The sequence below is a fragment of the Callithrix jacchus genome, chromosome 1 (assembly GCF_049354715.1).
Source record: "Callithrix jacchus isolate 240 chromosome 1, calJac240_pri, whole genome shotgun sequence".
Classification (NCBI taxonomy): domain Eukaryota; kingdom Metazoa; phylum Chordata; class Mammalia; order Primates; family Cebidae; genus Callithrix; species Callithrix jacchus.
The window spans coordinates 13215917-13238848 of record NC_133502.1 but is presented as its reverse complement, the minus strand read 5'-3'; the positions used below and the strand labels follow the sequence as shown (position 1 = coordinate 13238848).

Below are 22932 nucleotides of genomic sequence, written 5' to 3'. Positions count from 1 at the left end.
GGGGGAAACCGACCCCATGATCCCATCACCTTCCACCAGGTCTCTCCCTCAAAATGTGGGAATTATAATTTGAGATGAGATTTGGGTGGGGACACAGAGCCAAACCATATAACCTATGGATTCAGTAACTCTGGGAGTGGGACCCAGAAATCTGTGTTTTAATGGACTCCCCAAGGGTTCTGATGGAGCTTAGCCCAGCCTCATGCTAAAGTTTGAGGACCACTGTTTTAAATATGAGGACCTGGGGGGAGCTTCTATCTTGGCCCCCACAGATAGGCCTGAGGCCTGTCAGGGCAGTTAACACAAGCACTGCATTTTCTCTCAGCTGTTGGATGTCGTTTTAATGGAGTGAGGAATAGAGGTAATTATCAAAGGAGAGCATGCAGAAACTTTGCAGCTTTTTAAAAATAAGATGAGGGCACCTATATCAGTCTGTCAATGTTCCATCAGACGAGCAGGACTGCTAGGGTGCACACACACACAGTGATGGTTAATTTTATGTGTCAAACTTGATTAGACTGTGATATCCAGTTGTTTGGTGAAACATCTGTCTAGATATTGCAGCAGAGATTTTTTTTAGATTTGATTAATATTCAAATCAGGAGTCTTTGAGTAAAGCAGATTACCCTCCATAAGGTGAGTAGGGAGCTCTTCAAAAAGACTGAGGTCCCCCCAAACAGGAAGGAATTCTGCCTCCAGACTCAAAACTGCATCAACTCTTGGTGGAATTTCCAACCTGCTGGCCCTTCCTACGGATTTCAGATTTGCCAGCACCAAAGCCCCACCTTAACTGCATTAACTACTTTAAAATCAAGTTCTCTGTATGTCTACACATACATACGTAATACATGTCCTATTCTGTTTCTCTGAAGAACACTAATATATACACATGTACATGTCCCCTTCCCGCCCTCCCTCCCTCCATTCTTCCCACCTCCCTTCTTCCCCTCCTTGTCTCCTTCCCACCTTCTCCCTCCCTCCCTCCTTCCCCGCCTTTCCTTCCTTCCTTCCTTCGACTGCCATAACAAAGTACCACACACTGAGTGGCTTAAAGAATATAAGTTAGGCCGGGAGCGGTGGCTCAAGCCTGTAATCCCAGCACTTTGGGAGGCCAAGGTGGGTGGATCACGAGGTCAAGAGATCGAGACCATCCTGGTCAACATGGTGAAACCCCGTCTCTACTAGAAATACAAAAAATTAGCTGGGCATGGTGGCAAATGCCTGTAATCCCAGCTACTCAGGAGGATGAGGCAGGAGAATTGCCTGAACCCAGGAGGTAGAGGTTGCGGTGAGCCGAGATCGCACCATTGCACTCCAGCCTGGGTAAAAAGAGTGAAACTCCGTCTCAAAAAAAAAAAGAATATAAGTTTAATTTCCTGAAGTTCTGGAGGCTGAAATTCAGATCAGCATATCGACAGGTTTGGTTTCTTCTGAGGCCTTTCTTCCTGGCTGCAGATGGCCACCTTCTCATTGTGCCTCTCTGTGTATTTCCTGACTCTTGAACAATGTGGGGGTTAGGGGCATTGACCTCCCGGCACAGTTGAAAATTTATTTATTCCTTTTGACTCCCCCAAACTTAACTACTAATAGTCTACTGTTGGTCCAGAAGTCTCACCAATAACATTAACAGTCAACACATATTTTGTATGTTATATGTATATGTATATACTCTATTCTTACAATCAAGTAAGATAAAAGAAAATGTTATTAAGATAAGGAAGAGAAAATATATTTCCTATTCGTTAAGTGGAAGTGGATTATCATTATCTTCTCATTGAGTAGGCTGAGGAGGAGGAGGAAGAGGAGGAATTGGTTTTGCTGTCTCAAGGGTGGCGAAGGTAGAAGAGGTGAAGAAAGTGGAAGGGGAAGCAGGAAAGGCAGACACACTCATTATAACTTTTATTGAAAAAAATTAATGTGTAAGTGAACCTGCACCATTCAAACTTGTGTTGTTTGAGGGTCAACTGTATGATTTTCTTTTAAGGACATCTGTCAGTTTAAACACCGACAGCCTCATTTTAACTTAATCAGCTCTTTAAAGGATGGGTCTCCAAATAGAGTCACATTCTAAGGTAACTAGGGTCTGGGGCTTCAACATATAAATTTTGGGGAGATACAGTTCAGCCTTTTAACTCTCTGTCTTATCTATCCATCTATCCTCTCTCTGTCTATGATCTCTCTGATTTTGTTACAGGGATTTGACCTTCTACAATCATGGGAATAGCTTAAGCAGCCTCTGGATGGCTGTAGCCTTTGCCTCTGGCACTGCAGCTCAAAGTCCACATGCCAGAAAGTGAAGATGGATGTAAAGAGGGATCAAGAACAAGTTAGAATTCACGGCATGAGTCCCACGCAGATGGACCCAAATCTATGCCATTTTTGATTACTTGGTCCATAGTGACAAGGATAGCCTGCAGAACCTGGGACCCTGGGAAATAAACACACATGTGGTCAAGGCATCATAGAAGCTGGAAAAGGATCCATGAGAAAGGAGGAGAGCTGCAGCCTCAGCTGCTGCTTCAGAGCACTGAGGGGAGTCAGCAGATCAGTAACAATATGAGTGAGCTACAGAGTGACTGTTCCTCCCTTCTACCTCCAAGTCTCTCACAGAATGTTTCTTATGGCCCACCCAAACCAGAAACATACAAGGAGAGATTTCTGAAAAATGAAGTTCATCTAGCCAAGCTGACATGTCACAGAGCCACCACAGCACTCTTACTGGCTCATAGAAGTAGCCGAGAGTCCGCATTTAATTTTAGAAAGAGTAGTAGGTATCTCAGATGAAAATGTGTGAACTTTCTTCTTCAAACATGCTCTAAAAGGTCACGGGATTTGGAGACAGAAGACCTGGCTTTAAGTTCCAATTCTTCCCCTGTGTTAGCTGGAAAAGTCATTGAAGTCTTTACTGAGTGCCTTAACTTCTCTGATGCTCAGATTCAGCATCTGTAAAATGAGAATACTATTGTTGGTAGAAGGTTGGCAGACTTCCATGATAAAATACATGTGAGGTTTTTGTTGTTGTTTTTCTGTAGTCCTTAAAATTGAAGACACTAAAATGAAATTGATCCTGCTTTGCTTTACGTTTTGATGATGGTGTGTGCTGATGCAGCATACAGACATGTCTTTTTAGAGAGCGTTGACACGTGCCTATTTTCATAAACTCATTTTCTCTTCTCACCTGACTTGCTGGCAGAAATAGGAAATTCTTATGCTGCTTTTGAGCAGGAAGTAGTCAAGGTGCAGGAAAAGACAGGCTCTTAGTGAAGTATTTTATAATATGTAAAAAGATTTCACTATGGCACCCATTCCATCTTCACCCCCCACAAAAGCAATGGCGATTTGTATCATATTCATATCTTTATTATAAAGCTATATTTTAATTGTCCACATTTTGCTTACAAAGCTCCTTGGGGACAGGAATTCAAGTGCCTAGGCCTTCCCTTAGCATAAAATAGTGCTTCCAAAACTTTTATAGTCAATTAAATGAGAATCCATTGCTTTACTGGCTGCTTTTGTTTATAATCGCCAGTAAAAAATAAAACAGCACGCCTGTAATCCCAGCACTTTGGGAGGCCAAGGTGGGTGGATCACAAGGTCAAGAGATCGAGACCATCCTGGTCAACATGGTGAAACCCCGTCTCTACTATAAATACAAAAAATTAGCTGGGCATGGTGGCGCATGCCTGTAATCCCAGCTACTCAGGAGGCTGAGGCAGGAGAATTGCCTGAGCCCAGGAGGCGGAGGTTGCGGTGAGCCGAGATCGTGCCATTGCACTCCAGCCTGGGTAATGAGCGAAACTCCGTCTCAAAAAAAAATTATATAAATAAATAAATAAAACAGCTACAAAACTATGTTTATATTCCGTATAGAGAGATGACTTAAAAAAGCTTGGCTACCCTTTTTAGCTGTATATGTCTGATATTTCCTCTACAAGTTGTCACAAAGGAAAGGCCAGGTAAGCACAAAGTAAGATGCAAGCCAGGGAGAGGGCCCTCACCAGGAACCCAGTCTGGCTGTACCTCAATCTTGGATTACCCAGCCCACACAACTGTGAGAAATAAAGGTCTGTTGTTTAAGTCACCCACTGAAGTATTGTGTTAGAGCAACCTGGACTAAGATACTAATAATGAAAGCTTGGACTCTGATGTTCAAATATTAGTCCTGCCACTTGCTTGATGAGTTTCTGAGTGTTTCTGAACCTCAGTTTCCTCAGCTGGAAAATGAGGATACCAGTCGGACTTCCTTCGCTGTAGAGGGTAATGCTCGGGGCTGGTAAACCTGGCTCATGGGGAGCATGCAACAGATCTCTGGTGTGGGTGGAAGCAGCATGTCTTAAGTGTCTGCCCTACAGTGAGCTGTGATTTACAGTAGGGGCCTAAAATTTCAGCTTCATTTTCTGTGCTATTTTTCTGATTTCTGGATGAAATTATTTTCTTCTAGAAGGAAAACAAAAAGACGCCCTAGTTCCATGGAAGACTGCTCTGAGGGGTATTCTGCTAAGTGGCATGCAGACAGAACACAGAGAAGCTCCTTGATTGTGTCTCTCACCTGCCTTATTGTTTACTGCTGCCCTCCACACTCCACTGTTCAGGCTATTGCAAGGTTAGAAGGATGCTCATAACCAACACGACAGAGTCCTTTGCATATGGCCTTGAGGATATGTGCTTCTGGAGTCTAACAAGTAAATAATAAACAGGCAGTGCTCAGAGCAAGAGGCTAAGACTCTTGCTTCACTTGGAGGGAACACAAAGCTTTGCAGGGGTGGGATACAGGTGTCCACATCTTGAGGCAAGCATCACCTTTTATCAAGAAAATGTCCTGGCATTTCCTCCTATGTTCAATAGAGTATATTGATTTAAGGTTTTATAGGACTGCATAATTATGTTTTATCACAAAGAAAAAATTGAAGTCATAATAAAATAGTTAAAATACACACACATTGGCTGGAAGTGGTGGCTCAGGCCTGTAATCTCAGCACTTTGGGAAGCTGAGATGGGAGGATCACTTGAGGCCAGGAGGTTGAGACCAGCCTGGGCAACATGGCAAGACCCCATGTATACAAACATTTTTAAAAATTAGCTGAGTGGTGTGCACACCTGAAGTTCCAGCTACTTAGGAGGCTGAAGGAAAAGGATCACTTTAGCTCAGGAGGTTGAAGCTGTAGTGAACCATGATTGTACCATTGCACTCCAGGCTGGACAACAGAGCAAAATCCTGTCTCAAAAAAAGAAGCAAACAGACAAATACACACTCTGTACTTTCTGCCCAATTTTGCTGTGAACCTAAAACTACACTATGCAATAAAATCTATTTTTTTGAAAAGCACAAAATTTCTTAACAAAATGCATGCTTACGATTATAAACCTTGATCACAAGTAACATACTAGGCATAGTGAGTTTAAACAATTTGGTCAAACGTGTTCTCTACATTCAGGGAAAGGAACACGTAAGCGTTTATACACACACGCACCCATACACCCCATTCAGGGAAAGGAACACATAAGCATTTATACACACACGCACACACAAACCCCATTCAGGAAAAGGAACACATAAGTGTTTACACACACACGTACACACACACAAAACCAGTAACATACTGATTCAAGGAAGCACACATTTAAGTGCTTTAAGTGTTTCTTTATGATAAAACTTGACAAATGAAAGGAATAATGGGAATTGCAGACAGGATGGCAAGCCAGTAGGGGAAAGTGCTTTTGATCTGGGAAGTGTTCAGCACCTCTTGTTTAATTAGACCATAGAAAGAGCTGTGGAAGGGGCACCCTATTGCTTAACAGCCTGTGGCAGAGACTCATTAGCTTTGTGAATTTCTATGGATTGATTGCTGGAGATATAACCTTAAGTTATCCCTTAATAGTAATTCTTTGGACCAGATATTGAGCCTTTACTTTAAACCTAGAACTGCATTTGTTATTGCCAATCCTCGCAGCAGCCCTAAGGGGGAAAGTATTTACATCGTTTAGCATTCTTTGAGGCAAGCAACAGAAACCAGCACTAGTTAATTTTACCAAAAAAGGAATTTGGAATGTGTTAGGCTTACAAGGAAGGGGGGACAGTTAGACATACAGGCTGCAAGGAAGAACAAGAGCCAAAGCAATTTGGTGGGTTTTATAAACAGGAACAAATGGAAAATTTGTTTAGGCAGTCTCCAATGGCTTTTGGACCCTGGCTCAGACCTACAAATGATGGGGGTGGTGGGGTAGGGAGTGGTGTCTGATTGTCCTGGCCTGAGTCACTCTTAGCCCTTAGAGTACTTTGATTGACAGTCCCCCCAAAGATTGCATGAAATGGGGGTAGGCTTTACCCAACAAAGGGAAACGAGGGATGCTGTTACCAGATGAAGCAAGGAAAAGATGCGGCAAAGGCCACGATCAAACATGTCTTCCATGATATCAGCTTAATTTAAAGATGAGGAAAGAGGTTCCATGTTTAGTTATGGCCAAATACCAAGGCACATGTCTCAGTGACAACTCTGAGATTGGAACCCCTGTCTGCCCAATGCCCGAGAACCTGCTCTTCCCCTCTTCCCTTCCTTTCTCAAGTCTTCTCTATTCTACAGAGTGTAATAGCACAGAGGTGAGATCCACTTTCCAGAAGATCCGCAGGCTTGTGTTTATATACCTTCTGAACTCTTCTGGGGAAATGCTTGGTTTCCATAGAAAGGAGTCAGCACCACTGCATCAGACTCTCTTCATGCATTTATGCTTTTTTCTTTTCTGCTACCTCAGTTTTAATTTCCTCTGTTGCACCCCTGCAGCCTTTGTTCCCGGTGTAAACAAGCTGGGAGGAACTGATGAGTGGGCCAGGCTGATGGGGGGAGGACAGTAAGCACAGGAGGAACCCATCCAGCAGGACACAGCCTAGGTCTATTTCGGCAGTCTCTGTGGGAACAGGGACCAGGCAGCTCAGCTGGACTTCTCCACTTGGCTCTTCTCTTTTTCCCTTCCCACTCTAGCTGTCTTTCTCTCTCAGAAAATAGTAGTTACAAATAACCAAGCTTTAGGTGGTGTCACTAACCAGAAACATCCAAAGCTAGGTAGACAGGAAGCAGAGTGTTCATTCTGAATTTAAAATGAGAAATCTAGGCCTATTTCAGGAGTTGGTAGTTGTGTAATGGTGACTCAAATATGGAAGTTTAAGCTGATTTCTTATCCAATGATGAACATCAAATAGGTGAGCAGTGGCTTAGTCAGCTTTAAAAATGTGCCTGGACTAATGATCCAACAGAAAAATGCTATTCTGTTATTAAAATACACAATATTCACAGTTTACACAACACTAAAAGTTACTGGTTGATAGTTAATTTTAATATGGTGAATTCTATTTAAAAATTACTCAAAAGAGTTGTTTGGTTATACTGGTCATTTAGTTCAAAGTGGTACAGTTGGGGCTATGGCTTTAGTTTCTATTATTAGGGGAGATAATGTTTCCCATGTGCCTAGTGCAGTGACCAGAATGTGGAGGTTTTTCAGTAAATGCTTGTTTCATTTCCTTTGTGAAATAGAGTAAACTTCAATTAATCATAGTTCATATCCTCATATACTTCACTGTTCTTATTTTAATACGTTTCTCAACTATCTATCAGAGGCCGGGGGCCAAACACATGTCATTCTTCTTTCTGGAATCTATCAGTGCTTTCATCAGCTCCTAATGTCTCCCCACTCAAAGTATGGTCCATGGAACAGCTGCAGCAGTGTCACCTGGGAGCTTGCTGGAACCAGAGAAACTCGGGTCCCAGCCCAGACATTCTGAATCCACAGCAGATCTCAAAATAAAGATCTGTCTGGCCAATACAGACATACTGGAGTTTGAGAGGCACTGATCTGCTGGATCAGGTTTGAGCTTCTTATGATGGAATAAGATTTAACTCCTGACTCTTTGACTGCAGCTCCTGCCATTTCCTTCCTTGGGATTTGAACTGAAATTCCCGAGACACTCAAAGCTGCTGTTCCCTGTGCTATTCTCTTTGCCTGGGATGTATTTTTTTATGCCTCATTAATGCCCACTCTTTAAGACTTGCATTCATTTATTCACTCTTCCTATATGTATTTATTAGGTACCTACAACATTCCAAGCAGTATGTTCAGGTACCCTCTCTAAGAAAGACCCCGCTGAGAATGGTGACCCTTCTCTCTGTCACTAATGGACCAGGCATAACTCTATCCTTGATTTATTGCAGATGGGCTTCCACAGTTCTCTTCACCTCCCCTGTACTTAGCATATTTCCTGGTCTTCAGGTCTTTCCGGGTCTTCAGGCCCCGGCAATGTTATGTTGGATTGAACCATTGTTCTTAAAGGAGCTGGTGATTGGGCCTGGATCAGTAGTTGATCTCTGAAGTTATTCTGGACCCACAGTGAGTATTCTCTTTGCCCACAGACCACATCCATATACTGTCACTAGCCAGGTGCCCGAGGATCACTTCTCTCTAATTCACCGGGAGCAGTAGTGACAGATTCCCATATTTGTTTATGTCATTGAACAGATTTGAGAGTTGAGACTGTTACAGGGAGAAAGGACTCAGTACAGAGACCTGAGAAGATCACTGTGAAAGGCACAAACTGGGCTTGTGTCTGTGGTCTCTCCAGTGGTAGCTACACTGCCCTTAATCTGAGCTGCATGTCATCTTATGAAATAGTGACTGGAGTTGAATTTCCCACTGGTTCCCCTACCTTATGGAGAGGCACACCTGTGGGCAGCTCCATGATGGTGACCAATTAGGGGATGGCATCTTTGTTGGTACAGAGCGGTAGTAGTCACAAGGGGGTAATGAAAACAAAGACTTCGGGTGATGAGCAGAAACAATGGAGGGACATAACATAAATGATTAGAAATAGAGCAAATGATTAGAAATAAATGAAATAAATAGAATAAGTCAGTGAGAGGTGGAAGAACCTACCTAAAACTTGGACTGTGGAGCCAGTCTTCCTGAGTCCAGAACGCAGTTCTGCCTGTTAGGAAACGGATGATCTTGAGCAAGCGGTTAAATGTTCTATGCTGGAGCCTTCCTGGAGAAAGTGGGAATAATAATAGCACCTACCTCATGAGGATTAAACGAACTGTTATTTAAAGTGCTTGGAATAGTGCCTGACGCATTATAAGCAATATATTGTTTAACAACTAGAAACCATGCAATTGCTCGAAAATAAAAGTCAACACCTCATTCTCTTTTTATTGTTGTAGCCTTCATGCTGGAATTCACAGTACTTTATGGGCTTTCCCTGGGTCTACGATGGGAGTGTGTACATGTTTAAGTTGTTGAGCAAGGCTTTAAAAAAACAAGCAGAAGGGAAACAGCTGCTTTGCTTTTGAAACGATTTGCCAAGCTCACATAGTTGAGCTTAATGGCTGGGCGTTTTAAACCCTAGAGAACAATGTAATTTGTGTCATTACTGCTACAAAGGATGACTTTTGGTGAGCGTTTCATTTTGGTTGCCTGAAAACCTAATTTGAACAAAGGAAGCAAAAACAAACACAAATATAGTAATGGAAAAACCCTAATTAGACTTTGGAGAAAGATTGTCGGGTCCTTCATGTCTTCACAGGACAAAATAAAGATAACATTGACACCTGCACAGTTTTTTTCTCAGCAAATATTTTGATTTGTAAGTAAGATTTTGTGGAGGACTACTTATAATTCTAGGGAGTGGGAGACTGGTTCAAGACGGGGAGGGCTGGAAACCAGTATCAAATGTCTATTATGTGCTTCACTTACAGTATATCTTTTAATCCTCTCAAAACTCTAAAAAGGAGGTATTTTTTCTGTTTTACAAGGGACCGCTGAAGCTCAAAGAGATTAAGTAACTTAACTGAGTTCATGCAACCAGTAAGTTACGTAACTGGAATCTGACTCTATGTCTGCCTGACTCTAAAACCCAAGCCTGCTTCAAAAAATATTTGTAATGGAAACAAAGCATGTCTATTTGAGTTTTTCCTGTGTAACTGCTAGGCACCAAACATTAAATGCTTGTGAAGTTCCAATATATCTAACATTTTATTTATCCTCATGGAACAGAAATTTTGCTTCAACATAGTCTCTCTCTGCATTTTGGTAGTAATCATGGGAGATGCTGATGACGATGATGATAATGGCAATAACGGCAAAAACTATGGAAGGTAAGTACAATCAACCAGTGACCTCATCTCAGACTGGAAGCCTCGGTTTCCTCACGTTAGTCTGAGAAATGTTAACTACTTGACAAAATGAGTGTCTTGTGATAAAATTCAAAAAGAGACAAGATTAAGGCTGTTAACTCATAAGGGGAGTAAGAGGGCTTGTAGTACTCCTGTGTAAGGGACTCATACCAGCTGACAGCTTGCTAAACAGAGCTTGTTTAATTGGGCGTAGGTTCCTTGTAATATATACGTTTCCTGTTACTATAACTCTCTAGGTCAAGAAATCACTTACTCCAGAAAAGGCAGGAAAGTCTTTTCTTCTTCTTGACATTGAGCCGAACAGTCATCAAGTCTGCAAATCAACCACACGACACTTCCCTTTAGTTTTTGTTGTTGAACACAAGGTGTGTATATGTGTTTAGAGTGAGCTTGCAAGTATCTGTAAGGAAAGATCCTGGACCCTCACTGCAGAGTAATCCTTGGGTCAGACGCTATACATTCCTTCTGTGGTTACCATGTCAGCACTGTTTGGCAGGATCAGAGGGGCCCATGGAATCCTAAAAAGAGAAGTGCTCTAAGTTTGGAAAATCTGGAGGATAGCCTGGTCTTAACATGGTCCCACTGGTTTTTGATTTTGAGCAAATTTTTGGGAGGATGAGGTGAATTAATAATGTATTTCAAAATACCTTTTGAACTGAAGAAGATTTAGATAATGTTTAATGAATGTAAACAATTGCTATGTACTGGACTTTTTTTCCCAGCTACGCCCTTCTTTTTCCTACCTGAGCTTCTACCATGCTTCTCCACCATCTAGGACACCGAGAAATAAAGTTTCCTGGAGGGCTTGGATCTCCCTATGGTAAATCCTTCAAAAGTTGTGTTGTACTGGCCCGAGCATAGAAAGTCAACACCGAGACAAAAGTATGCCAAATTGCAGGGTCTTTATTGCCGGCGGCCACAGAGGACTCACGTCTCTCCAACCCGTGGCCCTGAAAAGAGGGTGTCAAGACCTTTGATACCCCTAAAACCACCTCGGGGGTGAGGGTGAGGGGCGGGGGTGGGGATGAGGGACTTAGACGTTCTGAGGGCTAGTGGATTCTGTAAATGACTTCCTGGGCAGACATGAGGGTGAGGGGCTCGGGACACTCCGAGGGCCAGGGGACTTTTGACGTTCTGATGGTTACTTAAGTGGCTCACAAAAGTCAAGATTAGCATTTGTTTACACATTGTCTGGGTAGGGCGGAAATTACAGTCCTTAATTACTTATTACAAGTCTCAGGGGCCACGATGCCATGGGTTTGGACTGCCTGCCTGTCACATTTGGGTTACAGAGAGCAGTTTCAATAGAAAGCCGAGGTATGGTTGAGGTTTTCAGTTTTATGGGGCTTTTACCGTGTCACAGTTGCATTTGGGTACATGGAATAAAGTTCATTGAATTTGCTTAAATATACATATTTCAAAGTGAAAAACTGGGAAATAGTTGGCTCTGCTGGGAAAAAGTCACACAACTATACTGATAGGTATCATGATTTGGATGACTCTGCCTTCTCCTCTGGTCCTAAATAATCCTCCCAATTTGCAAACAGTTACTGCAAACTTCCTTTTCCCTCAGTCACCTTCCCCACCTCCTCTCATACACTCTTGGCACATGCTGTGCCTTCTACTGCTTATTGAAAATAAAAGCCACCCGATGGATTTATCCCCAGCTTCCAAATTCCAAACCTACAAACTACATGTTCTCCATCCACCCCATCATTTCTTTCAGAGTGAAATCCCAACAGAAAGATCCTTTCTCCGATGAAACTTCTGCATCCTGTTCCTTTCCAACACCCCAAAGAACCTCATTATATCAATTACCCCTTCTTTCACCTTGACCCTTAACCAACTCCACTCTCCTTAATAGATCATTTCCATCATCACCCAATCACGGAACACCTGAACACCAGCATCTTCCATCTGAAAGGGAAAAAAAAGTACGGTAGAATCACCCCATTGACAGGACAGCTTTTTGTTTGTTTGTTTTCGTTTTTGTCTTTTGCATTGCTGCCTTAGTGCTTCCCTCCTGCTTCCATGACATCCACATGCCACAGTGCTCTGCTATTTGGCTTCTGTTTTCCACATTCTGCCAAAACTCCTCTTGCTTGGCTCATGGATGCTCTTGCTGCTAATTTCCTTAGAATGTTGTAAGTCCTTATCTTGCTTGATCCCTTAGTAACTCTCAGCACAATCACCCACTTCTTGAAACGTATTTTTTCCGGTGTTTTGCAATGCCACGCTTTTCCTGTTTGTCCTGCTGCTCTGGCCACCCTGGTTTAGTGTCCTTTGAGGACTCTGGCCACCTCTTAAGCTTATTTGTCTTTTAGCCTCCATTACAATGGGAATGCTTTTAACTCCAAATCCTTGTGTCTGACCAAACTCTCTTCTGAACACCTCCTATGTCTGCGTGTCTCGTGGATTCTACTCAACGTGGCCAAAACCAGACTCATCCTTTTTTTCCCTAAAGCTGCTCTTCCCCTATTGTGAGTAATAAATTGTGCAGGTCAGTTCCTCACACAAACACTTCTGGTGCTTTCCCGTTATTCTCAAAATAAAATCCAGGCTCCATATGTCTTTCAGGAAGCTTTAGGCCCTGTGTACCTCCATCTTCAGGCTCTTGACTCCGACAGTTTGTGAAATTCTGTGCTCCAGCCATTTTGACTAATTTTGGTACCCCTGACATCTCATTTTCTCATCTGCTTCTGTGGGCCTTTGCCCAGGCCAGTCCTTTCACCTTGAATGCTCTTCCCGATCCCACTCCTGTTCTGTTGTTAACTCCTCCTCATCCCTAGATTTCACCTTAATCATTGTTTATTTCAGAAATCAAATAGAAACCTTTCTATGCACACTGGATTTTCCCCAATAAACTATTTGCTGCGTTAATGTTATTGGTTTAAGGGATATGACAAAATTAGGATGCTACCAGCAGTTACAAACTGAGTGTTCCTTGGTACTCCTTCTCATCTTTCCTCCCTCTTTTTCCCCTCCTGGGGTAGCTGAGTCACCTCTGGGCTTTTGGGGCACTTCCATTCTATTTCAGATATTCTTTTGTATGTGTCTGATGTTAAAAGAAAAATCTTAAGCCAAATTAAATTTAACAGAGTTCAGTTGAGCAAAGAATGATTTGTGAATCGGGAAGCCCCTAAACCAGAGTAGGCTCCGAGAGACTCCAGTGCTACCACATGGTTGAAGATCTATGAACAGAAAAAGGAAAGTGACTTAGAGAAAACAGAAGTCAGGTATAGAAACCTCCCGTTCCCACATTAGTAAGTTACAGTTTACCATATACAGAGAAAGCTTCAGGCCAGGCTTGAGAGATGGAAGGAGGCGGCTGTAGGCTGAACTTAATTTAACACTGAACACTAAGCTTTGAGCTGCTAAGATGATGGTGGGGATTTAAAGCAGTTCATACAAGTTTGTTGAATTGAACTGATGTGAAACACAATTTGTTATGCCTCCGAAAACCCCTTATTGACATGGGTAGTAGACACTATAATTAACTTAGTCTCCTATTTCAGACATTAAGGTTTTGTTATTGACTATTTTGAGTAATTCTGTGATGAAGATCTTTGTGACTAAAGCCTGTTTCCATTGTTTCTGATTATTAACATGATTAACATGAGTCCTCAAAGTAGAGTTACTCAGAAAAAGTGTATGATCATCTTAAAGTTTTTGACATATGTTGTCAAGTTGCTTTCCAAAATTATTGCACAATTAAAATTACCATTTCCATGACCATTTCAAACCTTTGTATAGCACGCACACACATCTGAAAATATCTCATTGGAAGAGTTGCAATAGCTGCCTGAGTCTATTGTTTACCTTCACTGAGAATGTTGACTGAGTGGGGGAATATTGTGGAGTGTGAAGGGCTTGAGGAGCTGGAATCCTGCAAGTCTGTAAAAGAAAATAAAAGAAAGAACATTTAAAGGCCCTGCAGAGAGTGTAATCTACCAGCAGGCAGTAGAAAAGGGCACAATTCAGGGGCTATGATCTGAGTGTCCACTTGATTGGATTGAAGGCTGCAAAGTATTGATCCTGGGTGTGTCTGTTGGGGTGTTGCCAATGGAGATTAACATGTGAGTCAGTGGGCTGGGAAAGGCAGACACACCCTTAATCTGGGTTGGCACAAGCTAATCAGCTGCCAGCAGGGCCAGAATATAAGCAGGTAGAAAAATGTGTAAAGAGAGACTGGTCTAGTCTCCCAGCCTACATCCTTCTCCCATGCTGGATGCTTCCTGCCCTGGAACATCAGACTCCAAGTTCTTCAGTTTTGGAACTCGGTCTGGCTCTCCTTGCTCCTCAGCCTATAGATGGCTTATTGTGGGACCTTGTGATCATGTGAGTTAATACTTAAGAAACTCACGTGTGTGTGTGTGTGTGTGTGTGTGTGTGTGTATTCCTTTAGTTCTGTTCGTCTAGACAACCCTGACTCATACAGGGGCTGAGGGCTTTTCAAAATGTTTGTTCATTTCCTCCTTAGCTACTTCAGCACAGAATATTGATTGCTAATTATGCATGTTAAAGGCTGTCATGCAATGTATAGATAAAGCAAAAAGACTTCTTTCAGTGAGTTTTATTGTCACTAGAATGATGATATTTGTTGGGTCATCTGCTGTGAGTCACAATAGCTCTATCCCTGGCAGTCACATTAGAATGTTGAGACATAAGAAACATGTGAATCCTCCACATCGGTGACTAACAATTTGGTTCTCCTTCTTGTTCAGTCAGGATATCACCTCTGCCTAATGACCTTTTCCCACTATTCTTGTTTGTTCCCTACTGCACCAGCCACCCTTGCTCAGTCTCTTTTGAGGACTCCTGCCCCTTCTTAAGCTCTTTTCCTCCTTGGCTTCCATTATGATTTGAATGCTTGTAACTCTAAATCACGTGTCTGGACAAGCTCTTTTCTGAACACCTTCTGTATGTACCTGCCTGGTAGATTCTACTCATGTCTGATCTGACAACTAGCCGTCTCTCCTGGGTGTCCGGGCCCCAGCTGGGTTTCCCAGGCCTTTCTGTGGTGTGATAGAGGCCGCAGGCCAGGTCTCTCATTGGCTTGTTTGTGGGCTTCAGCCTCATTCCTTGCAGAAAAGAGATTGAGATTATCAAATGGCAGGATGGAGCCATGGGTGAATAGGAGAGATTATTGAAACAGAAATGGTGGTTAGAGAGCAGAACATGAAGATGAAATGAGTGGCCTCCCAGGGAAGGATACTCAGGCCCTAAATGGTCAGTGGGGATAAGGTTAGGAAGAGAAGGACTAAAAGGGATACCATCTGAACATGGTCTCTGTCTATATCAGGCCAACTATTTTGAAATAAATTTAACTCAACAAATATTTATTAAATGTTAAGACTGTGCTAGGAATACAATGAGAACACAATCCTCACCCTCAGAAAGCTCTCAGTCTACTAATGTAGATAGATGTAGTATGTAAACCAGTGAAAATAGAATGCATTGGCCGGGCACGGTGGCTCATGCCTGTAATCCCAGCACTTTGGGAGGCCAAGGTGGGTGGATCACGAGGTCAAGAGATCGAGAACATCTTGGTCAACATGGTGAAACCCCGTCTCTACTAAAAATACAAAAAATTAGCTGGGCATGGTGGCGCGTGCCTGTAATCCCAGCTACTCAGGAGGCTGAGGCAGGAAAATTGCCTGAACCCAGGAGGCAGAGGTTGTGGTGAGCTGAGATCGCACCATTGCACTCTAGCCTGGGTAACAAGAGCGAAACTCCATCTCAAAAAAAAAAAAAAAAATAGAATGCATTAATAAAAGAAGCACGGAAGAAAGGTGGGAATGCTTGCCTGTCAGAGGGCCAGAGAGGGGACATAAAATCTACATTTTCTCAGTGGTTATTTTCAAGGTTAACAAATGGAGGAACAGAAAAGAACTTTTGCAAAGTCATGAAGGAGAAAAACACCTTGAAGTGTTTGGGAACCGCATGTAGTATGTTATTGCTGAAGAGTAAAGTGCAAAGTGAGGATTATGAAGATGTGATTTTGACGTGAGGCTGGGGAAGTTTTCCTGGATGAGCTGGCAAAGGACCCTGTGGAAAGCACAGTTTCACCTGCAGGAAATCAGTAACTGGAGAATGGCTGGAAGGAACAGGCCTGCAGTTAGCAGAGGCTGGGAGTGCAGGTTCTGGTATTAGACAGCAGGCATTGATCTTCTAGACCTGTCGGGTCTCAGCTCTGTGCTTTGGGCAGGTTCCTTAACCTCTCAGTCTGAGTTTTCTCAGTTTCATAGAACAATTTAGTAAGTGTATCTATGTCATCAATTTGTTGTAAGGCTTAAATGAGATAATGCCTGAAAAGAAGCTATTAGTATTATCATCATTGCCATCATTTTTTTTTTTTTTACTATGGCTGAGTTTTCACTGCAAAGGAGGATTTTTAAAGGGAGAGGAAAATAGAAAACACAACTAGTTAAGAATCTATTGCAATATTCCAGATGAGATGGCAAGAGCGTAAACAGAGAGCCTATGAGAATGGCAGGTGATGGCGAGGAGCAGCTGATATGAGAAATAGGAAGTATAATCAACTGTATTTAATGACTCCAAAGAGAGAGAAGTGAAAAATGACTTACATATTCCTGGTTTAGAAGACCAGATACATTTGTTTGCAAATCCCTTGTCTGAAATAATCATTACTACAGTAGCTTATATTTTATATGTACCTTACCATATGCCATGAGCTGGTCTCAGCACTTTACATATAATTTACATATAATAATTGTACCTAACAACCAGTTAGAATAGGTAATATTTTTATTTCAAGTTCCCAGAAGAGGAAACTGAAACCCAGAGAGGTTAAGTAATTTGCCTAATGTTGCACAGCCAGGAAATGACAGAGGGCATTTTGAACACAGGCAGTCTGCATCCAGAATCCCTGCTCTTTCCCTGTATATCACTTGGCCTCCTGTGCACACTTCAGAGGAGACATCTAGGTGTTGGATACATAGGACTGGAGTGCAGCAGAAAAGGATTGCCTCAATTCACAGCCATATCCATATGCTGCTGGTGCATGGATTGGAACAAAACCATGGAAGTAGATGGGGGTATGGCCTAAGAAGATCAAGAATCTGTGGAGGACCAGCATTATAGGATGGGCCAGAGGAGTAGATCCAACAAGCGTTAACCTAGGGGAGAATGTCAAGGTGAAACAGGTTGTCAACATGACCCTATGCCATAGACATCAGGGCTGGTTAATATATCAGAAAAAGAGAGACAGAGACAGTAAAGGAGAGAGAGAGACTGATATGGTTTGGCTGTGTCCCCACCAAAATCTCATCTTGAATCGTAATCCCCATGATTCCCATGTATCAAGGGAGGGACCCAGTGGGAGGTTATTGGATCATGGAGGTGGTTTCCTCATGCTGTTCTCGTGATAGTGAGTGAGTTCTTATGATGGTTTTATAAGGCAGTTTTCCCTGCTCTGGGACACTCTCCCTGTTGCCTGCTGTCATGTAAGACATGCCTCCTCTTCTTCTGCCATGATTGTAAGTTTCCTAAGGTCTCCCCAGCCATGTGTAACTGTGAGTCAATTAAACCTCTTTTTGTTAAATTACTCAGTCTCAGGTAGTATCTTTAAAGCAATGTGAGAGTAGACTAGTACAGAGACTCAGAAAAGTTCCTTGCATTTGGCAATTGAGAGAATAATGGCATGATGATTTTGTCAGAAAAGTTTGTGATCGGGAGGTAGGGGTGGAATCCTGATGGGTGGGCCAGAGGAACTCAATGATAGGAGAATAAGTGGTGACATCATAAATTGACACCTGTGAGAAATGGTGGATAAACTGAATGAAGTGTGGGGCATTTAGCTTGTCATGATTGTCTCTGAGAAGCAGGTTGCAGGAATGCTACTTGCATTGAATAATTTTATTAATGATCACTTAATTTCTTTAAATTGATTTCTTTAGTTCCCTGTCAGAGATAAGCTCAAACTACAAACAAAGAATATATCACAGACTTCTTCTTCTCTTTATTTCTGCTTCACTCTGAGCAAATGAAAGACCATAAAGAAATATCGTGGATCTTGGTATTTTATGGTTTATAATCAGATCATTCACTGTCCAGTCCTCACTGCCCCTAATGCCCTGTAATCCTAGAAGCATCACAGATAAGAAGTGGATTTGGTATCTGATGCCTTTCTTTTTTTTTTGTTTGTCAAATTAATGAATGAACAAACCTAGTTCAACCATCAGTTTCCAAAAAGGATGCCACAAAGAACACTTGAATAAGGTTCTAACTTCAGGCCTGTAAATTATTTTGAAAGCCTACTCTAGTGTTTAATCACCTGAATCATCAGGGAATTTTTTTCTTCAATTTCATGTATTCATAATATTTTCAAACTGTTTGCTCTAGATTGGCCTTCAGGAGAGGGCCAAATCAGCCTCCTGCAGCCTGCAAAGTTGCTGCCAGGCTGCTCCATTGCTCATTCCTGGATTCCTGGATGGAAACCCTCAACCCAACCCCATTCTGCCTGCAAAGCCTCCTTCCCCTGCCTCGTGTCTTCTCTCTCCAGGCCTCCACTCAGGCAGGGTTAATGGGCTCTCCTTTCATCCATATCTCCTCTCAAGAGCAGCAGCCCCTTCTCCTTTGCTAAATCAATCTCCTGTCTTCATCTACTTTCCATTTGAAAAACATGAAAAAAAATCCCTTGATATCACCTGTTTTATTTTTTGTTTTTGTTGTTTATGCCTTTGCAGTTTTTTCCCTCTATCATTGTAGGAGGGCCTTGAAAGTGAAAGGTAACAAACACCTTCTATTTGTCTTCTTTTTCCCCCCATGACTCCTTACTAAAATAATTTGTTTCCAGGCTTTAAAGGGTCATGACAAGGTTATGAGTTATCATGAGTCTACAGAGTCTTTGGGTATGCATTGCCATCTGGATCTACTGTACCAGTGGGCTGGCCAGGGTGTATCTTTCCAAAGGAGTCCTGCATCTGCCTGCTTAAGGGCTGATCTAGCAGTTGCCAGCAGACCTGGAGAGGACAAAAGGGGTTGTACAGAGGAATCTGGACAATCTTGAAAATAGAGGGGGCTTCACATTATAGCCCAAAGGCCTTAGCCTATGAACTTATTCACTACTGAGCCCTTTTGGAGGGGAAAAAGCCAGGCATGTTTTCTATTCTATCTAGTCTTTTATCCTTTTCTAAGCAGAAAAAAAACAGGCCCATCAGTTCTTTATCCCCAGTAAGACCCAAGCTGGACTTGCTTAGAAATTCTCACGGAAGAAATCCACACTCACTGGCCTGAGTAGGGAAAGAAATAACAGACCATTTCAATAAACTGTGAAGCCTAAATGACTGGATTACATAGGTCCTGTTGAGGCAGGATTAATAGAAAAACAGACTAGAGAGTTTTAAAAAATGTAATGAGAAGTCTTCAGGAGATAAAATAAGAGAACATTAAAAACTTGCTAGAATTTTTTAAAAAACATGTCCAATTTCTAGATGTAAAGTTAAGAGATGAACTTGAAAAGAGAGCAGTTCCTATGAAAATCACATTGGTTACCAGAAAGATCAAGTGGAGGAAAGAGCTCACAACCCAGAGCACAGATGCAAAAAAATGGGAACCAAGGACGAAAAGACGAAAGACATGGAGGACACAGATCTGGATTTAAGAAAAAGAAATTAATATATGGAAGACAGATTCTGTGCTGAATGAGACCTTGCTTTTGGTTCAGCTAACACCAGAAAGTTTTAATAACAATGACAAAGAAATCAGTCTCATCCAAGTGACTCTTCCAAAGTCCAGTAAGATAAAGTTTTATAAACTTTCCGGTGCAAGGCAAGGGCTGTTACTTACAGAGGAGAAGGAGACTAGCACTAGTTTCATTACAGTACTGGAAGCTGGAAAACAATATAAAGATTTACAAAATTTTGAGACAAATGGAGTCATAATGTCATATATATGTGAGAACAAGAAGGCCATTATTAAAAATGTTATGGCCCACTCTTTTTAAGGAAATACTGTTATTTATATATTCCAACCAAACAAAATATAAGGATAACCTAGATCTCAGGACAGTAGAAGATGAAGAAAATGAGAAACAGCAGTGAGCAGTCCTGTAGAAGACATAGTTAAGTCTAAAGCTGGTGGGCATGTGTCTGTGAACTGTAATGTGAGGTAAATAATAATTGCCTAACAGAAAAGAAAAACTATATGTCTCTCTATGAAATAGTATCTGTATTCCCAGGAGTAAGCACTTGCTAATATTTACTGAATAAATACTTAGGTTGAGAGTTCTATTTTAAATGAGTCTTGACAAAATTGGTGGAAAAGCAGATTAATAAAAATCTTGATATGGGGACTATTACTTTAAATTTATTATTACTTAATTTTATTTTGTGATTTAAAAATTAGGTAACTACTAGCTAAGGGAGAGACTTTCTTAGCTTCTAGAATTAGAATGGAAATTAAAAAAATTAATACAGCAAATTAGGAAAAGACAAAAGTATCCAAGAAGAAACAAAATAATTATCAACATAAAATGCAAAAATTAAACAAAAGATATTAAGTATCACAATGAAAGTGAAGAGATACTTTCTTATATAAAAAGACAAGCAACATCATAGCTAGGCATGGTGACATGCACCTGTCATCCTAGCTACTCAGGAGGCTGAGGCAGGAAGATCACTTGAGCCCAAGAGTTTGAGGCCATAGTGAGCCATGATCACACTACTGCACCCCAGCCTGGGCAACAGAGTCAGACCCTGTCTCAAAAAAACAAACAAACAAATGGTTACAAATTATAGTTATATGTTGTTTAAAAAAATTCAACTAAAATAGAATAAGAAATACAGAAAATAATGGAATGTACTAAGACATTCTAAGCAAAATTTTAAAAAAGCAGCTATAACATTATAATACCAGACAAAGAAGCATCTGAGGCATGAAGCATTATATGGGGAAAAGATAAAAGGTTTAATCTACAATAAATTAAAATACAATAAGTTAATAAATTTATATGTCTCCAAATAGCATAGCAGTTAAATACCTAAAGCAAAACAAAAACTAGAAATATAGAGACCTTATAAAATCCAAAATCATGCCAGAAACTATAATACACTTAAAAAATTAATGAACATTAAGGGTAAAGATGTTTCAAATAATATTAAATTTGATTTAAAAATAGATATGTAGATAATTTTGTGCCCTGTGGACAAAAATGCACATTCTTCACTGTGTCTATCAGACAGTTGCAAATAAACCATTTACCTGATGACAATGAAAACTAAGAAGTTTCAAAATAAAATTGTTATTGGCCACATTCTCTGACTATAAAGTAACAAACTAAAAATTATTCATAGATAAAAATATTAACTGTAAATTAACAGTCAGATTTCTGAAATTGTCAAACTGGAAATCGCACCCCCAGGCACTTAGAAAATGCAGGTTATCCAGAGAAATGAACCAGTCATTGAGTCCACCTGGAATTTTCATACATAGAATCCCAACAAATATGTATTCACAACAAAAATTCTCAAGACACATGAAAAGAGTTGCTGCTTCTGATGATGCTGCCTTGGTTGTTTTGGACCAATCTTCTTACTGAAGACTCTAGCCTGATACTCTTACTTACATGAATCTTTGCACATTGCAAAGATCTTCTTCATCATCTTAAAATCTTTGTGCAGAAGGCTGATCCATCAAAGAGTACATAAATATCAGGGTTGGAAATGTGAAAATAATTTTTTAAAAAAATATTTTCCAGAAAAACAGAAATCAGGCCAGGCACAGTTACTCATGCCTGTAATCCCAGTACTTTGGGAAGCTGAGGCAGGCAGATCACTTGAGGTCAGGAGTTTGAGACCAGCCTGGCCAATATGGTAAAATCCCTTCTCTACTAAAAATACAAAAATTAGCCAGGTGAGGTGGCACGTGCCTGTGATCACAGCTACTGGGGAGGTTGAGGCATGAGAATTGCTTGAACCCAGGAGGTAGAAGTTGCAGTGATCTGAGGTCATGCCATTACACTCCAGCCTGAGAAACAGGGCAAGACTCTGTCTCAAAAAACAAAAAACAAACTCTAAAAACAGAAAAGCAGAAGTCAATCAACCCATCTATGCTTTTTTTTTTGAAAATAATTTATGTCATACTTGAAGATAATTGAGTTAGTTGAAGAAAATTGAAGATGCTTACCCCCATACCTCATTTTGGCCTGGTGGGGATGCCAGTCCCGTGGCATGCTGTGTGTTCTCTGTCTGCTAGGTCTCTTCCATAGCAGGCAATCAGAGATGCAGTGGGCTGCTTCTCTTGGAGCAGATATTTGCATACTCTTTTATGTATCAGCCCCAATTCTGCTCAAATATTTCAAGGCAGTTGAGAAGATATAAATCAACCACATGCAAAGATGTATTTATCTTGATATGGGTTATCAGGCGAGAGTCACAGAAAACAACTTGATGAAACCTTTTATAGACTCTAGGGACACTGAGCACACCTGAAAAAGTGCTAGATTCAGCTGATTAGTCATTGTCATTAGCCCATATTTCCAAAAATAATTGTGACAAAGTTTATCTTTTAACAGCCCAAGTTTAATTACTAATTATGTGATTGAAAGAGTCAGAGGGATTGGTCCCCAGAAGTGCTATGTGAGGATCTTAATTTGGGAGAAGTTTTGGTTTTAAGGAGAATTGGGATTATTCAATTAGTCAGATGCCATTTAATTAGATTACAGTATGCAAAGAGCTTTCCATGCACTTTAACATTTAGTCTTCACAAAAGCAGGTCCGATTATAATTCTAATATT

General features: G+C 41.2%; 2 long non-coding RNA genes across 2 annotated transcripts in view; both read right to left on the bottom strand.

Moving 5' to 3' along the window:
• Positions 1 to 1025: 1025 nt before the first annotated feature.
• Positions 1026 to 10781, bottom strand: LOC118152192 (uncharacterized). Its single transcript, XR_004740624.3, has 3 exons — positions 10429 to 10781; positions 8920 to 8971; positions 1026 to 2943 (listed from the first exon to the last, which is right to left on the bottom strand). It is a non-coding gene; the product is annotated as an uncharacterized LOC118152192 (long non-coding RNA).
• Positions 10782 to 11058: 277 nt separating this feature from the next.
• The window catches only part of LOC128929434 (uncharacterized), a 30323-nt gene continuing 18449 nt past the window's right edge, over positions 11059 to 22932 (bottom strand). Inside the window, exons 2-3 of the long non-coding RNA XR_008475952.2 lie at positions 13995 to 14069; positions 11059 to 13366 (exon numbers count right to left, since the gene is read on the bottom strand). This is a non-coding gene — a long non-coding RNA (uncharacterized LOC128929434). The remainder of the gene's footprint in view (positions 13367 to 13994; positions 14070 to 22932) is intronic.